Here is a 19,223-nt window from a genome sequence, read left to right on the forward strand (position 1 = left end):
GCCAGGCTGGCAGCTCTCCTGCCCAAGCCGGCCACTTTCCTGTGCCTACTGCGGAGATCGTGGACAAGGTCAACGATGTCTGCACTAGCCCAGGCGGGTGCCCGCCTCTTGCGGTCCCGGGCAAGCTTCCGGGAGCCGCCAGCCTGGTCCTGGGAAGAGGGGGAGGGCTGGGGGGCATCGGGTGGCTGGCTCGATCCGTGCCAGGTGCAGGGTCTGCTGGCTGGGTGCTGGCAGGCTTGCACCTGGCACGGGCATCGTAGCCAGCCCGTGCCCCTTTAAGGGATCCGGGGCCGGGAGGGGGGCATAGAATTTCCCTGGTGTTGGCCAGAGTGGCCACCAGGGAAAGCTGGGGAGGGCTAGCCTCCCACTAGTTCGAATTAAGGGTCTACACAGCCCTTAATTCAAACTAGCTAGTTCGAACTAGGCTTAATCCTCGTAAAATGAGGTTTTCCTAGTTTGAACTAAGCGCTCCGCTATTTCGAATTAAATTCGAACTAGCGGAGCGCTAGTGTAGCGCCTATTAAAGTTAGTTCGAACTAACTTTGTAGTGTAGACATACCCTAAGAGACACATGCCTGAAGGGGCTCCCTTGGACAGCACACTGCTTCCTGTGTGTGCTTGCCTACCTCTCCAAGGGACAGCAAAGCTTTAGCAGTGCCTGCTCTGGTTGCCCAGCTTTTTTGGATTCCTCAGCATTTTACTTTTTGCCATGGAGCTGGAGTTGCCTCTGGTCATGTAATGGCCCCACACGGCCATGTTGAAGTTTCTGCAGCAATTTGTGTAGGCTGCGTTCATGGCCCTCCAAAAGCTCGACACCAAGCTCATTCTTGAGACCCCCTCCGTGTGTGTGGGAGCAAGATCTATGCAACCGCACCCACCAGTAGAGAGAAGGTTCTGGTGGGACCAGCTGGTCATGGAGTGGTGGGATGTCCAGCAGTGGCTCCAAAACTTCTGCATGCGGAAGGCCACCTATTTGGAGCTGTGTGCCTGGCTCGCCTCTGATGACACGACACCCACCTGTGGCCCACCAACCCCCTGGAGAAGCGGGTTGCCATCGCCGTCTGGAAGTTCGGTACTCCAGACAGCTACTGGTTGGTGGGCAACCAGTTCGGCATTGGGAAGTCCACCGTGGGGCTCTTCTCATGGAGGTAAGGCACTCTTGGCCTGCAGTCCCTGCAGGTGAGGGGGGGAGTCCTGGAAAAGGGGACCAAAAGGAAACAAGAGATAGGAACCATCTAGGTACATTGAACACCATGCAAGTAGATAAATGCCATTAGTATTTCTCTCATACTTAAATAATACGGATTTGCATTTCGAAACTCAACTGACAGGCTGCTAGCTAGGTCTAGGGAATGGCTGCAGTTACCATATGCACACTTTTCTAGTGTGTCTCTTAAAGTAGCATTTGGGTCATTTAACCAACTAGTTGCTTGCACCTTTCTGGCCTGCTGGCCATAAGCAGGGCACAAGAATGATACTTGCTCTGTTCTTGCCTACTTGCAGAGCTGAACCCCGATGTTCGCTCACAAAGCAGGATGTTGGCTCAGCAGCGAGCTTTTGAACAAGTGATAATAGAGGCCACTGCCCTGAAGCACCACAAGCCAGGCTAGCCAGGGACGGGCCTGAGGGCAGGTTATGACAGTAGAGTCCTGGCAGCAACAGGGCCGGAGCAGCCCAAATAGAAAACAAGCTTCTGATTAGGGTATTTGGTGCTATAGCAGCAATTCCATCAGGGCATCCACAGCAACCTTGTCAGACCACAAACCCTGAGCCACAATCAAGGCCCAACCCCTTCTCCAAGGAGACCGCAGCATGTACCGCTGCTCGTCCAGCACTGCCAGGGAGAGGTGGGATATCAGCTGGAGCTGGCCAGAGCAGAGCCCCAGTGAGTTTGCTCAAGTCCCTGGAGCTTTTGTAGCATGTTGTGGGGATGGGAGGGGGCCTTTGACAAGGGTTTTCAGCCTCTGGGCTGGTTAGCACATGTAGCAGCTCAGCTGTGTGCCAGGACCACTGGGTTCCTGGCTGCTCAGTGCAGAGGGGTCCAGGCTGCCTCACTGCACTGGGGTTGGAGCTTCCAACCTGTCCTGTGTGGCAGGAGTACCAGCCTGCCCGGTGGGCCTGGGGCAGCCACCTGGCCCTGCTAGTTTGGGTGTCAGGGGCAGTCACACAGCAGAAGTCTGTAGTCAGAGTCCAGAGCTTCTGACCAGTCTCCTGAGGTGAGGGGCCCAGGAAAGTTGTCTGGCCTTATGAGTGCTGGGAAGCTGCACAGTGTGGGCCTGGGGTGGTGGGGGGTGCGAGATGAAGTCAGCTGGACCAGTCCCCATGGCGGGAGATGGGTGGGGGCAGCCAGCCCACCCCATGTGATGGGAGCCAGATCCAGTCCAGGGCAGCTGCAGGACAGGAATGTGGGATAGGCAGTTGCCCAGCCCACAATGTGTAAGTTGAGAACTTCTGCTCAATGAAACTTTAAGCCCTGGATATTGTACAACAAGAAGTGGTGTTGGCAGATACCTTCAGCAGGGCAAATGTGCCCGGCCTCAGTGAGGCGAGGGCAGAGGGTCAGGACATGGAATCCAGTTACATGCTGCTCTGTCCCCCAGATCTAGCAGCAAAGCCAAAGACGCTGCAGGAAAGGCCATCCAGCTGCAGGCCTTCCAGCGAGCAATCCTAGCAGGGTGGGCAGGTGACTTGCAGGAGCAAAACCCTGTTTCCAATTGCAGTGAGACTGAGTGTGAAGGATGGAACCGAATTGTGAGGAGCCACCATCCCTGCATGCTGGCGTAAGACAGTCATGCCAAACCTGCCAGCCTTCCAGGCAGGCGCAGACAGCGTTTGATGTGCTTAGGAGTGAGTTCCCTGGCTGGGAATTCTGCTCCTGGACAGAAGGGGGTGACTGACTGGTTAGGCCACAGCTGCCAGCAGGACGGCTCTGTTCCCACATGAGCTGCCTGCCCAAGCATGGGAAAAGGCGGGCTCAGATGTGCCTTCCACTGCAGTATTTGATTATAGCGAAAGCTGCATTTGTGGGAATGCAACGCCCTGCACAATGCTAAAATTGAGTCGGTGACTGGCAAACGGCAGTGGGATTGGAGCTTGGAGGGATGTAGCTTTATGGAATAAAGGACTAAATCCCTGCTGCCAATAAGGGGAGTCATGCTGGTGCCAGAAGAATGAGGGAGCTGTGGAGAAGTAGCAACCAGAGAAAGCAGGCCTGGAAGTAGAACAGGTTAGCCGAGGGCTGGCAGCAGAGCCTCCTCCCGGGGAGCCAGGCCAGCAGCAGCCTTTGCTGAGCATATTCCCAGGGAGGCTTTGCTGTGGGCTCTGCAGTATAAAGTGTACGTAAGTTTTACGCAGTGTGGATAACCGCTAGGATTTTTAGTAGTTACACGGTTACATTTAAACCTTTTTACATTGCTAGTGGTGATGCTGTGGAGTTTGTTTGCCACCTGGAGACTGGCATACATCAGTAGAGATGACCTTTCCCCAAAGAACATAGCCAAAGGGCTGTGTCCTTGGAGCAGCCAAACCAGGCTGTGGGGTTTTTCAGAAGCCCTGAAGGGGTGAACCTGAAGCAGGCTGCCACAGAGCTGCCTTGGCCACCGTGGCATTACACAGGAAGAGGCAGGGTGGTGGGTGAGGCTGGCGGAGATGGGCAGTGCTGGGAGGAGAGTGTGGGCAGCAAACGGACAGCCAAAGCCACAGAGCAAATGAGAGAGAAAGCTCCAGTCTAGCCACCAGGGTTGGAAGGTGCCTGAGGAGAGACAGGGGAGGCCCCTGACCTGAGAAGGAGGGATGAAGGAGGCTGAGTGGTCCTGCTATTCTCCTGCACCCACAGCTGTGGATGGCCACTTTGAGGAAGGGGCCCAGTGCGTGTGGGCAGGGGAGCTGATAGCCTGTGCAGGCTCCTGGGCAAGGCGGGGTGGAACGGCTCAGGTGGAAGGAGTCCAGCTGGGGCAGCGAGCCCTCAGCACCACCCAGAGCACAGTGCGCCCACCTAGCCCTTAGGCACACATACCGCACGGTGCAGGTCTCTGATGTAAAGGGCATGGGGCTCTGGCAGTAGCTGGACGCTCCAGACCCCTTTGAATCAGTGGGCTTGTGTGTGAGGCTTACATGCTCAGGAGCCCCTCCCAGTGACTGCTGCTGTTCGTATGTTCTTACGTTATGTTCTCTGCTCCCAGCTTGACCTTGGCACCAGGGTTCCCTGAAAGCTGGGCACTTGTGCAGCTGGTCAGGAGAGATTCCAATCCCGGGCAGTGGCTTAGCAAAGAACCCACAGCTAGGATGTGTTTCCTGCTGGTTCACATTCCAAATGTACCCTACTCAAAGATGGCAAAGATCAGCGGGACCGTTGCTTGGCACCTCATTTCTCAGTGTCACAGGAAACTGCCAGTCACTGACCTGGCTGGGGGCAAGACTATAGCTCCTGCTATGCGATGGTCTCTGAAACTGAGACAGGAGACTGAGGGGGGGGATATGATAGAGGTATATAAAATCATGAGTGGTGTGGAGAGGGCACATAAAGAAAAGTTATTTATTAGTTCCCATAATAGAAGAACTAGAGGACATCAAATGAAATTAATGGGTAGCAGGTTTAAAACTAATAAAAGAAAGTTCTTCTTCATACAGCATGTAGTCAACCTGTGGAACTCCTTGCCAGAGGAGGCAGTGAAGGCTAGGACTATAACAGAGTTTAAAGAGAAGCTAGATAATTTCATGGAGGTTAGGTCCATAAAAGGCTATTAGCCAGGATAAAAATGGTGTTCCTGGCCTCTGTTTGTCAGAGGCTGGAGAAGGATGGCAGGAGACAAATCGCTTGATCATTGTCTTTGGTCCACCCTCTCTGAAGCACCTGGTTCTGGCCACTGTCGGCAGACAGGCTACTGGGCTAGATGGACCTTTGATCTGACCCAGTACGGCCACTCTTATGTTCTTATGTAAACCCTGTCCTGGCTCTCCCCACTTTAACCACTTTTGTCGACAGAAGTTTTGTCGACAGATACAGTCGACAAAGCTTCTGTCGACAAAAAGCGTCTAGACTACATCCAGTTCTGTCGACAAAGCAAGTCGCTTTGTCGACATGACAGTGTAGACGCAAAGGACAGTTTAGATGTAATAACACCTTCTGTTGACAGAACTAGACTCACCCAAACAGAGGTAATGCGCAGAGAACAATTGTACTCTGCTCCTCCCAGGTAACTTAGGTGCATAGGTTTAAGGACACAAAAATCAACAAATACCAGTTAATCAAAACAAAAAAGGAAAACACTTTTATTATCAAAACAAGGTTACAGTTGCAAGCATAGTAAATGACTGGGTGTTAAAAGCCATGGAATGAAATAGACTCAGGGGAAATCCCTGGGCTGTAATCCTTAGTCCATCAGGTTTTATTGTTTTCCTTGTTTGGGGGGTTTGGAAATCATATCTGAGCTAGTTAATTGTTTTTCTCTTTTATAACTATCTAAACTTTTTCCTACTTACACATTTCAAGGAATCTGTTCCTGGGAGCATGTCTCCTTTGATACCTGGGGAAAAGACTGCTCTGATTTAAAACAAAAGGAAGAGAGAGAGAAAACCTCTCTCCGTTTGAAATTCCTATCTGCATTACATTGGCTGAATTCCTGAAGCCCCCTTCCTCAGGTGCATCTCCAGCATTACTTAACCCTTTCCTCACTCTCAAGTAAGGAAGACTCTCCTATTCATGACAAGTGGACTGAGAAGTGTCAAGAAGATTTTAAGCAGCTTAAGGCTGCTCTTATGTCTGACCCTGTCCTAAGGGCCCTAGACTATGACAAACCTTTCTTCATCACCACCGACACATCAGAACATATATGTGGGGGCAGTTTGGATGCAAACAGAGCCAGATCAACAATTCCACCCTGTTGTGTTCCTCAGTAAAAAACTCTTGGAGAGGGAAAGCCAGAGTGGGGAACAGCCCTGACAGTGGTAATAAGTGAGAACAGGCAGAGCAAAGTAGTCTACAAACTTAAAATAACAGAAAATGCTTAGCTAATTCTAAAATTGAACCCCCAGTACAAACTTATTGTAAACTCACCCTAAAACTGTTCCTTTTCCAGCTAAACCTTCCAACCAGGTTCTCCCTTTCTCTGAGGTCTTTGGTTCATTCCCCTGGGTATGCTGCGTCAGCCAAAGACAAAGACATGCTCATTTCCTATTGTTTTAAACATTTCTACTTTTTCATGGAAAGTTACCTGGCCAGTCTGTACCAGTTAGGGAGGTCATATGACTTCTTAAGACCAACCACTTCTAAGACTTAAGGACAAAAGCCTGTCTACATATGTTTCCCATTGAGGCATCCCAGCATTGGAAACACCCTTGGTGGCTTTCCTTTGCACATTTAAACCCATAAAGCATTCCATACTCCATATGTCCAATTTTACACACAAGAATGATACATCTACCAGTATAAGACAAACAAATCCAGTGGCTTAAGACATTAAGATTGAGAGGTTATATGAGGCAATTTGTCCCAAGCACCTTTGAGTGATGTACATCTGTGTCCATAAGTCCATTTCATAAAGCATGGGGGGTCCATCACAGTGTGTGACCCTTCTGAGCCCTGTCCTTCCATCAGCAACTCACTGCTGCAGTGCTCCACAAACCTGGCTTCCCTCTGGATGTGCTCAGATGGCCTGGTTTTCATAGAATCATAGAGCTGGAAGATACCTTGAAGGCCATCAAATCCAGCCTCCTGCCCAAGGCAGGACCAATCCCAATTGGTTTTGCAGGTCAGAGTAGATGATCATGATGTTCCTTCTGGCCTTAAAATCTGTAAGTCTCTATGGCCTGTAGACTCTGCTTCTCCTTTGTGGCTTTGTGGGTCAGCTAGGGCGGGAGTGAGCTAGGGATATAAACTCCTAATAATCCATTAAGTTTAACCAGTATCCCAGGCTGGGGGCTGCTGGCTATTGGCCCTGCGCGGGAGGGAGGCGGCCAGCTCTGCCGCTTGCCTCGCTCCTGTCTTCGCACAGCAGAAGGACCCAGCGGGCCATAGGTGGGGGGCTGCTCCTGGGAGCCAGTTAATCATTACCCATTAAGCATCACCAGGTAACTGGTGACCTGTAGACATCCCTAGAGTGGGCAGCAGTGTCCTGTCTGGAATAGGGGAACATGTATTTTTAAATTGATTGCCCTATGGCACATATTAATCCACTGACCTGTCAGATCACTGATCCCTTTTCTTGATCTTCTCTGGCTTTTCTCTACATTACTGTCAGTGTCTATCTGGCAGCAGGGTGCCCACACCTTTACGCAGTAATTGGGGTGTGGTTGCAAAGAAGCTACAGGCTCCTCTGTCTTGAAGCTCAGTGTTGCAATGGCCTATTTTTTATTGCTAGGTTTGGCCAAATTCCTCCTCTCCCATGTGGCTCTGCCTCTGGGTAGGGCCTATTTCATCTGATCTTTCCCACCCGCTCAAAAACCTAGAAAGAGCAAAACTCCTGACATCATTGACTCACTGTATGAATCAGTCCTGGCCAAACCAATAGAACTCACCAGCAATATTGGCCTGTGCTGACATTGAGAGCTTTACCAGGGCCATTAGCCCACCTGCTCCAGGATGGACCTCAGCCACTGACAAACAAGGTAGAAGAAGAAGTTTTCACTCAGGGGCAATTGTAGAATAAGCTGCCACTTGGTGGTTTCTTGGGTAACACCTGCTGTAGTTGGGACCCAGGATTCACAGACCTCTGGAGCTAAAAGCATGAGGATCTACAGGTTGAGCTAGAGAAGTGGCACCTGTAGCTTGCATTGAAACAGACTCCAACTGTGTAAGAAGTACATGTAATACACTGACCTGTGGTTTCCACTTGCATGTCCTCAGAACGGAATCCCAACCAGGATCCCATTAGGGATCTCCTGCTGAGGCTATGTCTACACTTGCACTTTTGCTCCTTAAAATTCTCATGCTCGGGGATGTGAAAAAACCCACTTTGGTGGGCCATCTCTACAAGTTTTGAAGCCCTAAGCAGCTTCTTGTTGGGGAGGAGGGGCTCCATAGGCAGGGCTGTGCTCAGGGGCAGGCACTACGGAGAGCAGGACAGGAAGGCAGCAGGTTCCCCTGCACTCTCTGCTGGTGGTGGAAAGCAGAATGACCAGGCCTCAGCCCAATCCACTCCCCCATCTCCAAATGGCATCACTTGAGGGAGGGATTTGAGGAAAGGGGTGGCATTGCCTCCACATACTCACTGGCAGGAATGTAGTGGAAACGCTAGGGGTACCAGAAGGCCAGGTACAGGTAAGAAAGGGCAGATGGGGTAATTGCTCTGTAATACCCTTGCCATCCAAACAGAGAAGTGAGGAGGAGGAGCTAAGGGCAGAGTTGGCAGGTGGCTGTGTGAAATTTCTAGGGGGGAACAATGAGCTGGAGGAAGGGGCAGAGAGGCATTGGAGAGCCTGGGGTCACCATCTGCATGTGCAGGGGGTGGGAATTGGAAAGCAGGTCAGTTTGCCTGAGGAATCAGTTACATAAGAGCCAGGCCAGACTGTAGGGACCATTCTAAGGCGGAGGTGCCTGGGCTGTGTCGGGAGGAGGCTCAGAGACAGACTAGAGGACGGGGAATCTGTAATCCCACACAACTCGGGTTATTGTAAATTCTTACATCACAGTCTCTCCATCCCCCATAAGCTGCCTCTCAGCGCCTCTCACTTCCTCTGTTCCCTCTCTCCCTCCCTCTTCATGCAGTCCCACCACATAGTGCTTTCAAGGCATCTAGGCCATGGAGAGTGGCCACAATGCTGAAGACCTCACCCCCCACTCCTCAGGCCCACTACCTCTGCTGTCCAGTCTTGCTCTGTGGGCAGGGGCTGTCCCAGAAGTGGTCGACAGTGAGTGGACTGCTTCTCATTCCAGGCACCAGTGGCATTTGCGGAGGTGGTGTGATGTAGTGGGTTTTGTATTCACTCTGGTTGCTTTGTTGTGGTGTATGTGATTCCTACTGTCCTGTGCTGCTCTATAGAGTGTGTGTGTGTGTGTGTGTGTGTGTGTGTGCGCGCGCGTGTGTGTGTGCGTGTGTGGGGAATGGCCCAGGCCTCCTGTCACCTGATCCTAGGGGAAAATGCATCCAGTGATAGAGATAACACAGATGTGGTCTCCTCATCTCAAAAAAGATATACTGACACTAGAAAAGGTTCAGAGAAGGGCAACTAAAATGATTAGGGGTTTGGAACAGGTCCCCAATGAGGAGAGGTTAAAGAGACTAGGACTTTTCAGCTTGGAAAAGAGGAGACTAAAGGGGGATATGATAGAGGTAAATAAAATCATGAGTGGTGTGAAGAAAGTGAATAAGGAAAAGTTATTTACTTGTTCCCATAATGTAAGAACTAGGGGCCAAATGAAAGTAATGGGCAGCAGGTTTAAAACAAATAAAAAGAAGTTCTTCACACAGTGCACAGTCAACCTGTGGAACTCCTTGCCTGAGGAGGTTAAGAGGGCTAGGACTATGGAGGTTAAAGTCCACTAATGGCTATTAGCCAGGTTGAGTAAGGAATGGTGTTCCTAGCCTCTGTTTGTCAGAGGATGGAAATGCATAGCAGGAGAGAGATTGCTTGATCATTACCTGTTCTGGGGATCTGCTAGACAAGTGGGTGAGGGGGAGACAGATTACAAGCTCTGAGGGCATGTGTGACCTGATTATTCAGGAACTGTTCCTGCACATGGTAGATGACAATATAAAGCGGTGTCTGTTGTACAAAACTGGTGAGAATGCAGAAGTTCTTGCTCACTTTGCTGATTAATTCAATCAGCCTCAAACATCTGGAATGGGGAAATCTCAAACAGAGTGGTTTAAGTCTGGAGGTAGGCAGAGTCCCCAACTTACTTCTGGGAAGAGGGAGGCTGGAAAAACTTCCCAAGTACACTCCCTTGCTACCCATCCCAGGTCTCCTCTGCAGACAAAGAAGCCTCAGAGATGTTATCACTGTAACTCCACTGATCACTTATGGAGCAAATGCCCTTTGATAGGGGAAAACAGGCAACCAAAGGGGCAGCTTGCCAAGCAGAGGCTGCTTTCCACACAGGGTTTGTAAAGCTGGCTAATTCTAAGCCAGGCTGGGAGCTCATGATGCCTGGCAGGCTGAATAGGTAGGACATTCCTGCCTGGACAGACATGGGTGCAGAAATCTCTGTAGTCTAGAGGGATTTGCTTAAGGAGCAAGATTTTCTCCTTGGCAATTCAGCTGAGTTAGAATTGGTTGGGGGTCATAAGATCATTGCACCTTTGGCCAGGGTACACGTACAGATGGGGTGTAAACAGGCTGAGTTAACTGTTGCTGCTGTACCTGAGAATTTTGTGCCATTTATTTTGGAAAATGACTTTTTCCATGTGGCTGAGTCCATCCCTGGGATTGTCAGCAGCAAGAAGGAGCCTTGTAGGGAAATATCACAGGGGCTGTCGAGGGGACAAGGGATTGTCTTTCTGGTTCTCCAGCTGAACTGGACAATTTGCAGGCATGGGGAGGAAGGGAGGAATCCAGCTCTGACCCTAAAGTATTGTCTGATGTCAGTTAGTCTATCCAAACTGTGGTATGTGCAGGAGGTACATGGGAACGGCAGGGAACAGGTCCAACCCTGGGAAGCACAGAGGTGTGTGCCTTGGAGCAGAGCCTTCAGATAGGGGCTGGAGTGCAAAGAAGCTACTGAGGGAGCTGAGGATTCCAGGGGCCTGGTGGCTGAGGGTTTACCCAATGGCAAAAGAGGAAAGACTACTGGCTCTCCCAGGAAGGGTCTATCATGGCAGGGAGCTGTGTGCCTGCAACTGGACAGGTGGCAAATGGCCCAGAGAATGGGGAACAAGATGATTCAACTGGCAGCACGTAACATCCAGGAGAAGAAAGCAAACTCAGGTATCTCCAATTCCGGTAGAGGCAAGTAATCGCTTTCAGGCTCTATGTACAGGCACTATAGTGGAGAATGCTGTGGCAGAGACCTCTCAGGGAAGGGATCAGAAGATCCCATTGACCAGAAAGCATGGGATGCACAGTCTTAGGGATGGGGGTTCCACCTCCAAGAAAAGAAGATGGGTGGCGGTGGTCGGGGATTCCCTCCTAAGAGGGACAGAATCATCCATCTGCCATCCAAACTGGGAATCTTGAGAAATGTGCTGCTTACCTGGAGCTAGAATTCAGGATGTGACCAAGAGCCTTCCAAAACTGATCAAGCCTTCAGATTGCTACCCCTTCCTGCTTCTCCATGTAGGAGCTAATGATACAGCCATGAATGACCTTGAGCAGGTCACTGCAGATCATGTAGCACTGGGAAGAAGGATCAAGGAGTATGAAATGCAAGTGATGTTCTTGTCCATCCTCCCTGTTGAAGGAAAAGGTCCAGGTAGGGATGTTGGAAGTAAATGCATGGTTGCACAGTTGGTGTAAGAGAGAGGGCTTTGGTTTCTTCAACCATGGGACTCTGTTCCAGGTACAAGGATTGCTAACAAGAGATGGGATCCACCAAACCAAGAGAGGAAAAAGCATCTTCACAGACAGGCTTGCAGACCCAGGGAGGAGGCTTTAAACTAGGTTCCTCAGGGCATGGTGACCTAATCTCTGAGATAAGTGGGGAAGTGGCATACTGGGAAGAAACAAGGAGAAAGAATCAACAAAGGAGGGCCCTAATTCAAACAGAGAAGATAGGGCAATCAACTGGTTATCTAAAGTATTTGTACACGAATGCAGGAAGTCTGGGAAACAAACAGGAAGAATTACAAGCCCTGGAACAGTCAAATAACAGAGTCTTGGTGGAATGACACATAATTGGAGGACTGTCATGAAAGGGTGTAAACTGTTCAGGAAGAACAAGTGGGGGGGGGGGGGAGAAGTTGCACTATATGTCAGAGAGCAGTATGATTGCTCAGTGCTCCAGTATGTAGAGGGAAAAAATCCTGTTGAGAGTCTATGGGTTAAGTTTAGAGGCAGAAGCAACAGGGGTGATGTTGTGCTTGGTGTCTGCTATAGACGGCCGGATCAGGTGGATGAGGCAGACAAGGCTTTCTTTAGACAACTAAGAGAAGCTTCCAGTTAACAGGCCCTGGTTCTCATGGGAGACATTAATCACCCCGACATCTGTTGGGAGACCAATACAACAGCACACAAACAATCCAGGAAGTTTTGGAGAATGTTGGGGATAACTTCCTGGTACAAGGGCTGAAGGAACTGACCAGGGGCCATGTGCAGCTTGACTTGCTGCTCACAAACAGGAAGGAACTAGTAGGGGAAGTAGATATGAGTGACAACCTGGGCAGCAGTGATCGCAAGATGGCTGAGTTCAGGATCCTGACGAAAGAAAGAAAGGAGAGCCCATCAGTAGGCCCTCAGACAACTGATGAGCAGGATCCCCTGGGACGCTAACATGAAGGGGAAAGGAGAGCTGGCAGTATTTTAAAGAAGCTTTATTAAAGGCACAGGAAGAAACCATCACAATGCGTAGTAAGAAAAGCATATATGTTAGGTGACCAGATTGGCTTACTATGGAAATCCTTGAGCTTAAACACAAAAAGAAAGCTTATAAGAAGTGGAAACTTGAACACATGACTAGGGAGGAGTAGAAAAATATTGTTTGAGAATACAGGAGAGTAATCAGAAAGGCAAAAGCACAATTGGAATTGCAGCTAGCTAGGGATGTGAAGGGTAACAAGAAAAATTTCTACAGGCATGTTAGCAATAAGAGGGTGATCAGAGAGGGTGTGGGGCCCCTACTGGATGAGGCAGGTAAGCTAGTGACGGATAATGTGGGAAAAGTTGAAGTACTCAATAGTATTTTTGCCTCTGTCTTCACAGACAAGGTTAGCTCTCAGACTACTGCACTAAACAACACAGTATGGGAAGGAGGTGGGCAGCCCTCAGTGGAGAAAGAACAGGTTAAGAACTATTTAGAAAAGCTGGACATACACAAATCCATGGGTCTGGATTTAATGCACCCAAGGGTGCTGAGGGAGTTGGAAAATATCATTGCAGAGCCTTTGGCCATTATCTTTGGAAAATTAATGGAGATTGGGAGAGGACCTGGATGACTGGAAAAAGGCAAATATAGTGCCTATCTTTCTAAAAGGGAAGAAGGACAATCCAGGGAACTACAGACCAGTCAGCCTCATCTCTGTCCCTGGAAAAATTGTAGAGCATATTCACAAGGAATCAGTTTTGAAGCACTTGGAAGAGGGGAAAGTGATCAGGAATAGTCAACATAGATTCACTAAGGGCAAGTCACTCCTGACCAATATGATTAGCTTCTATGATGAGGTAACTGGCTCTGTGGACATGGGAAAGTCAGTGGATGTGATATACCTTGACTTCAGCAAAGCTTTTGATACCGTCTCTCACAATATTCTTGCCATAAAGTTAAGGAAGTGTGGATTGGATAAATGGACTGTAAGGTGGATAGAAAGCTGGCTAGATTTTTGGGACCAATAAGTAGTGATCAATGGCTCGATGTCTGGTTGGCAGTCAGTTTCAAACAGAGTGCCCCAAGGATCAGTTCAAGGGACAATATTGTTCTACATCATTATTAATGACCTGGATGAGGGGATGGATTGCATCCTCTGCAAGTTTGAGAATGACATTAAACTAGGGGGAAAGGTAGATATGTTGGAGGGCAGGGATAGATTCCAGAGTGACCTGGACAGATTAGAGGATTGGGCCAAAAGAAATCTGATGAGGTTCAATAAGGACAAGTGTAGAGTCCTGCACTTGGGATGGAAGAATCCCAAGCATTGCTACAGGCTGGGGACCAAGTGGCTAAGTAGCAGTTCACCAGAAAAGGACAAAGAAGTTACTCACTTTTGTGCAGTAACGATGGTTCTTCAAGATGTGTTTGGCCCAGTGGGTGCTCCACTGTTGGTGTAGGGCTCGTCCCAGCACTACAGATTGGAGACTTTCAATAGCCATTGTCAGCCGGGCCACACATACGCGATCACTGTCTTGTGCTGTTCATGCGCTTTGATCATCGTGCGCAGCCCAGCTCCCGCCAGTTCCTCTCACCGCTCAGTTATCTGAAACAATAAAGAATAAGACTCCGGAGCGGGGAGAAAGGAGGGACATGGCCACCCACAGAGACACACCTCAAAGAACCATTGTGACTGTATGAAGATGAGTAACTTCTTTGAGCAGTCCCAGTGGGTGCACCACTGTTGGTGACTACCTAGCAGTACTCAATGTGTGCTTCCGGAGTCAAGATCTGTCAGTGACTGAAAGTACTGCTGAAGCCACTGTGGAATCCGCAGCCCACCATTGAACTATTGCATAGTGGTACATAAAGGTCGCATTGGACGACCATGTGGCTGCTCGACAAATGTCCGGTAATGAGATTCCGCGGGCAAAGCCAGTTGACGTGGAATGTGCCATCGGTAAGCTCTGAAGGGTTTTGTTGCGAATGGAGTTGTAGTAAATTGAGGGTCAGTAACATGGAGTCAGCAGGCCTAAATAAGAGGCCTGTAACATGAAAACAGCAACAGGCCTGCAGTCTAGTGAGCAAGACTTTGGTTCAGTAACAGGAGCCAAGAAAGAGGCCCTATTGATAACTGTGCGATTGTGTAAGTTAGGTCGAGCATGGAAGGACACAGGGAGGCACTGGGTACAGACTGTGAGCCAAAGGGGAGTATTGGAACATCTTAATAGAAATGTCTTGGTACAAAAATTCCCTAAAAACTAATGCACATACCGACCTAGGTTCAGGACTGGGTCGAAATTGACAGCATGAAGGATAGTAAGTAAGCCCCCCTTCCATAAGGTGAGGGGTGGTAACTAGGCAACAGAGAGTGGTAATCTGGTACGTAAAGAAATGATGTAAGTTGTTTGTACCTGTCTATAAAAGGACACCGCAGAGGGTGCTCTCCGGCCGACCTTGGGGGGGGCGCACTAGGCGCCTGAATGGCAGGTGTCATTGCCTAAACTTACAGAGTGCACGGTAGCTTAATTTTGACTAACTGCTGTTAATATCTGTTATATGGCAATAGGCCTGCCCGGTGTTGGTACCTTGTCAACGCGGGCCATAGTGCCCAGTGGTGTAACATTGTACTGATCTCTGTTACCAACTGGTAGAGCTTCGCATTTGACAATAAACCTGCTCGATTGATTTCAAACCTTGCCTGCATCTGTCGTTTCCGGGGCCTCTCAGAGATCTCTTGTGTTGACCCAAGTGCACGGGGTCTAACACTCTAGATAAAGGGAGTACCGATTGTTACGCACGCAGCCGAAAGTTTAACAACGGAGTAGAGGTCCTGTCAGGAGCACGCCAGGACAACCCTGACCAGACGACGCTGACACTGATAGTCCAGACCACCGAAGGTACCGAGGTACGAAAACACCGAGGTACGACAGGAGTAACAGGTGGTCATGCAAGAAACTATGAGCTTAGAAACAGACTGCGAGGATAAAGGATTGTCCTTGAAGTGGTCTGCTACAGATATTAAGCAGCAGTCCATTTTGCACCAGCCCTGTGTTCTGTCAATGTAGAAAGCTATAGCTCGAGATACATCGAGGGCATGGAGCAACGATTCTCATGCAGAGGCATGTGGTTTTGGATAAAAGGCGTGAAGGACAATCGGGTCATTGATGTGAAACCGTGAGCAGACTTTAGGGATGAAAGCAGGATGAGCGTCTCTGCTGAAGACCGTGAAGAGTGGCTTTGTCATCAGCGCTGCTAGTTCATTGACCCTGCGGGCAGACGTTATTGCCAACAGAAACACTACCTTCATGGTAAGCATGGATAGGGATGTTGTGGCCATGAGCTCAAAGGGTGGGTACATCAAGGTGTCTAGTACCAGGTCCAAGTTCTAGGAGGGGAGTTGGGGTCTTCGGGGAGGTTTAAAGTTGGTTAGGCCCTTTAATAGTCTCCTAGTCAACGGATGGGCAAAGACCGATTTCCCGTCGATGGTTTGGTGGAAAGCACTAAATTGCCGATAAATGTACTCTAAGAGTGAAAATGGAAAGACCTGCTTGATCAAGAGAGAGGATAATTGAAAATCTCGTGTACCAGTGATGTGTGTGGATCAGTGTGGTTATTCACTCACCAAGCCATGAATCTATTCCATTTTGCCAGGTAAGTCTTCCTTCTAGACTCTCTCCTGCTGTTTAAAAAATCCACCTTTACCCAATCCGAGCAAAGACGCTCCTCTTTGTTGAATCAGCTAGGAGCCATGCTATTAGATTCAGGGTCTCCAGTCTCGGATGTAGCAGAGAGCTGTGGTTCTGAGAGAGATCTGGGAAGAGGGACAGAGGGTGCAGTGGTTGCAGGGACATTCTGCTAAAAAATGAGTACCATGGTTGTCTTGACCAGGCCAGGGCTATAAAAATCACCTGGGCTGAATCCGCTCTGATTTTCCTCTAACATTCTCGATACAAGCACCGTAGATGGAAACTCATAAAGTAGATGTCGATCCAATCAGACTAGCAGTGCGTCTGAGTGACCCCTTGCCTATGACCCCTCTTGAGCAGTATAGGTGACATTTCCTGTTGTCATAGGTGGCGAACAGATCTATCTGGGGGGACCCCCAATAGTGGAAGATGTATCGCAGGACATCAGAGCAGATTTCCCATTTGTGGTCATGTGGAAAATGCCTGCGGAGTGCATCCACCATTACATTGCTCATGCCAGGTAAGTAAGAAACTATTAGAGTGATGCGATTTCAAACACACCAATTCCATAAGCAGACTGCTTGTGCACAGAGCAGCCGAGAATGCACCCCTGTCAAATGACATAATACATGGTCACTGTATTGTCCGTAAGAACCCTGACGGTCATACCAGCGACGTGAGAACAGAAATACTTGCAAGCGAGGAACACTGCTTTGAGTTCCAGGAGATTGATGTGTAGGATAAATTCTGCTGACGACCATTCCCTTTGCACAGACATGCCATTGATGTGTGTGCCCCAACCACTAAGAGAGGCTTATGTAGTTAATTGAATTAATGGTTGCTGACGATGAAAAGGTACCCCTGCCAATAAATTTTGGGGCTTCAACCACCAACCTAGAGATCTGTGAACAAGAGTGGTCAGACTTATCTGTCTGTGAGTGCTGTGCTTTGTGGGGGTATACATGGATGCCAGCCAATGTTGCAGACAGTGGAAATGGAGTCTTGCATGATGAACTACAAAGGTGGTGGCAACCATATGTCCCATGATGCGAAGGCACATAAGTACTGTCACTGTGGGAGCTTGCATAACGATGGTAGCTAGTTCTTGTATGGCTTGAAAGTATTCGTGAGGTAGGTATGCTCAAACTGTAATGGAGTCTCGCTGCGCTCCTATAAAATTTATGGTCTGCGTAGGCTCTGTTGTTAATTTCTATTCATTGATGATGAGACAGAGTGATTGGAAGGTTTGTCTGGCTGGCACGATCATTTGCAAGTCTCGTTTCGTCCGGCCTTTTATAAGACAGTTGTCGAGGTATGGAAAAATAATCAAGCCTCTGTGCCACAGATGGGCTGCTACAACCACCAGAGCCTTCGAAAAAACTCTTGGGGAGGCTGAAAGACCAAATGGTAGCATGTGATATTGAAAATGACTTTCACCAATGGTGAAGTGGAAAAAACGCCTGGGGGCTGGATGGATAGCTATATGAAAATACACGTCTTGCAAGTTGAGGGCTGCAAACCAACAGTCCTTGTCCATTGAGGGTATTATAGTAGAAAGGGTCACCATTTTGAACCTTTGTTGTTGGAGGTGTCGGTTTAATTTTCTGAGGTCGAGGATAGGTCTCCACCTTCTGGATTTCTTCTCCGTGAGAAAAATAATGAGAATAGAACCCTCTTCCTCTGAATTGGGGTGGAACAACCTCTATTGCTCCTACAGACAGGAGACGCTGGATCTCTTGTTTCAAAAGGGCCTCAAGAGATAGGTCCCATCATGAGGGACAGGATTGATGGATGTGTCAGTGGTATGGTCATGAACAGTGGTCCCCAACCTTTTGAGGTTGTCGGGCGCCAGGGGGCGTGGCCGTTCGCCCGCTGGGCGCCGGGGGCGGGGACACTTGCGCGCCCGGGTGCAGCCCCCCCCATAGCCACTTGCCCAGGGGCGGCCCCCCCCCCATAGCCGCTTGCCCGGGAGGCCAGGGCCCCCCCATAGCCACGCACCCGTGGGGCCAGGGGCCCCCCCCACAAACACCCTGCAAGCGCCGCGCGCCCGGGGCCGGGGCCAGCGCTTCCCCCTCCCCCCTGCAAGTGCCGCACGCCCGGGGCCGGGGCTTCTCCCTCCCCCCTGCAAGCGCCGCGCGCCCGGGGCCGGCACTCCCCCCTCCCCCGCAAGCGCCGCGCGCCCGGGGCCGATGCTCCCCGCAAGCGCTACGCCATGTGCCCGGGGCCAGGCCAGCCTCGAGCACCTGGCGGGTGCATGCAAGTGCCCCCGCAGGCACCGTGTTGGGGACCACGGGTCATGAAGGAGATGGTGGGCCCGGATACCACGAGTTGTAACACCCAGTGGTCTGATGTTATAGCTGCCCATTGAGCTTGAAAAGGTCGTAATTGGTGGTGGAAAAGGTAGGTGACCTGATTTTCCGTTTCTGTGGGAAGGACTTGTTGCATGTCCTTGACCAAGAAGTCAAAGCTGCTGTTTAGAGTTTGATTGGTTGGTCGTACAGGAGCACTGGGTGCGTCTACGCTATGGACGCTGCCTCGCACAGGGTTGATCTAGGGGCCGATGTTGTTACATCTGAAAGGAATAATCGTATCTCCTCTGATAAGGATAGTATCTTCTGCGCCTAAAGAGAGGTGTGTACATTCCCAAAGTACGGAGCGTTGTGCGTGAATCTTTTCCCGAATGAAGGACCTCATCCGTTTTGTCTGCAAATAATTTTTTCCTATCAAATGGGAGGTTCTCCACTTTGAAGCTCCTAGGGGACTGCAGCAGAGGCAAGCCAAGATGACTGGCTCATTGCGATTACTATTGCTATGGTGTGAGCTGCTGTGTCTGCCACATCCAGTGAGATCTGCAAGCTTGCTCAAGCTGTTGTGAAACCCTCTTGCACGTGCGATTTTAAGAGCGGGCACTTGGATTCCAGCAGATATTGGAACAACTCCCCTCATAGTTATATTCTCTGGGGGTATGTCTACACTGCCATCCTAGCTCGAACTAGGGTGGCTAATGTAGGCATTCGAACTTGCAAATGAAGCCTGGGATTTAAATATCCCAGGCTTCATTTGCATGTTCCCGGGCGCCACCATTTTTAAATGCCCCGTAGTTCGAACTATCTGCCTGTGGCTACACGTGGCACAGATTA

The sequence above is a fragment of the Pelodiscus sinensis genome, chromosome 22, assembly GCF_052426305.1.
Source record: "Pelodiscus sinensis isolate ZL-2025 chromosome 22, ASM5242630v1, whole genome shotgun sequence".
NCBI classification, from domain to species: Eukaryota; Metazoa; Chordata; order Testudines; family Trionychidae; genus Pelodiscus; species Pelodiscus sinensis.